The sequence below is a fragment of the Neopelma chrysocephalum genome, unplaced genomic scaffold (assembly GCF_003984885.1).
Source record: "Neopelma chrysocephalum unplaced genomic scaffold, ASM398488v2 Primary Assembly neopelma1_22, whole genome shotgun sequence".
Classification (NCBI taxonomy): Eukaryota; Metazoa; Chordata; class Aves; order Passeriformes; family Pipridae; genus Neopelma; species Neopelma chrysocephalum.
The window spans coordinates 20,754,746-20,756,973 of record NW_020897689.1 but is presented as its reverse complement, the minus strand read 5'-3'; the positions used below and the strand labels follow the sequence as shown (position 1 = coordinate 20,756,973).

The following is a 2,228-nucleotide window of genomic DNA, read 5'->3' as shown; positions in this document are numbered from 1 at the left end:
GAAAGGGAAAGGGAAAGGGAAAGGGAAAGGGAAAGGGAAAGGGAAAGAGAAAGAGAAAGGGAAAGGGAAAGGGGGGTTGAAAAACAAATGAAGCATTTCACCATCACTTGACTAGTACTACTCACAATGGATAAATGCAGTAAGAAGTGAATATTTGGAATAAAATCTCAGCCCTGGAGAAATCAAAAAGACAGTAACCTCAGATAGACACAAAAAATAGTTAACACCAGCAGTCCATTAAGCAATACGCCTGCTATAGCCACACCCAGATACATAAATGCTCTCACACACAGGGTTTAACACGTCACACAATTTAAGGGCAATCGTCTCAGGTGGAGTTGTCTTCTACCATAGTCCAAAAGAAATAAATGTAGAAAAGGCTAATCCTCCTGTTTGTTTTTTCTCCTCTCACAGATGCTGTTGCTGTATTGTCTTAACTGGTATTAGAGAGATTATCTGGAACTGTTCTTGGCAAATGGAAATTACCACAAACATATGATGATGGAAGCTCAATAAAATCCTCCAGTTACATTCACAGGCCTTTGTCTCAGATAACGGTAAATACATTTGCACTGGTGGTAATTTCTCGCTTTCTCTTTACTTCCATCGAGTTTCTTGTTGCAAAGGTCAAGCTCCTGTCTCCTGCTTCATCACTATGAACAGCAACAGGCTCTTGCTCCATCGACAGCAGTTCATAATGAAGTAGCAGCAGAGCTTTACACGTTTGACTTGAAAGAAACAGGGGAAATGTGAGGGAAAAGGCACCTGGAGAAATTAACTCACCTTAAGAAGCAGCTAAAGCTCCCAGTTCACATAGCACTTAAATCCACTGCATTTTATCTCACTGATGTATACCTGCATTAAATACCATTTATCTAATCGACCTAAGAATTTCTTTCTTTCAGTGCAACAGGCAGAGTATCCAAAGTCAGTTTGTCCGTCTTCCCTACAGCTTCCTATAAGCTGCTTATTCTCCCTGTGGTCTGTCACTTTTTTCCACCTAAACAGCAAGACTTCACACCAAAATCCTCAGCTCTCGCACTTTCCTGGTGGCCAGCACTCCAGCATGTGACCGTCCTCAAGAGACCAACAAAGACAGTGACAGGATGTTCACCTGCTTTTGCCCTGAGGCAAGGTATCCACAACAAAAGGCTGAGCTCATTTCAGATGTTAGAACTCTATTTTCAGTGCTCTCTCCTATCAAAACCAAACTTCTATATTTGCTAAAGGAAAGATATTCTACCCTAGAACATGCAGTTCTTCAGCTCATTGTGAGTACTGAAAAGCCATTTGAGTTTCTGGTTTTCTAAAGCTGTCTGCTTACTTGTCAGAGGTAGACTTTCTGGGGTTTTATCCTTGTTGTCTTTGGAATGAATTTTGTGGAATGAAATCCCATGCTGAGAAAAGAACTTTATTCCAAGTGCCCAGTGGAGCATTTAAGCCACAAATTCCATGCTTCAAGCGTCATTCAGACATGAAAAAAACGGGCTGATATTCTCAGTGTATGCAATGTCCCTCATCCAAAAAGCATCCAACCCTACTCTTAATTTGTCTATGATAAGAGTGGCCCCCTCTTTTTTGAGAAGCTAAAAAAGCTCTCACTCTGACATACCAAGATGATGGGGTTTTGCACCACTGACAATGTAGCTCTTGCTTGTCTCATCTACTTTATCCCTGTTCCAGTAATACCAGTTTTCCCTTGCCACTGTAAATGAAAATCACTTCAAGGTTGTCATACCTTATTTCATTCTTTCTGTTATAGTAACTATAGTCTCTAGAGGCCACTTTACTCATCTCCTCTCTGACATATTTCCAACACCAGAATTTGTGTAAAGACAGCGTAAGAATAACTGCTTTAGCCTTCTGTGTGTTATCAAAATAAGAAAATAAAAACAGATATAGGAAGTGTAAAGATCAAGCAAAAATGCCCCCATCTTTGTTAATAAAAAAGGGGGGAAAAAGCCTCCATTAAACAACATTTTGAGAATCATCTGAGTGTCAGTTGCAATTGTTCTTATTTGCAGTTTTGGGAAATCCGCATTGTAAATGCATTGTAAATATTTTTTCCTATTCTTTTACAGTAAATTTTTACCTAAAAAATTACGTTTGTCTTCAAAGAGGAACTGGAATAGACAAGAACTGCATACTGATGTTTCAAACCACTCAACATTCTAACATGCTGTGCTGGCCAACAACAACAGGTTTCACTGGATTTTTTTTTTCTGGGC

General features: G+C 39.6%; 1 pseudogene; it reads right to left on the bottom strand.

The window, feature by feature from the left end:
* Positions 1-1,794, bottom strand: part of LOC113964030 — a 20,160-nt pseudogene extending 18,366 nt beyond the window's left edge.
* Between the last annotated feature and the right edge of the window lie 434 nt (positions 1,795-2,228).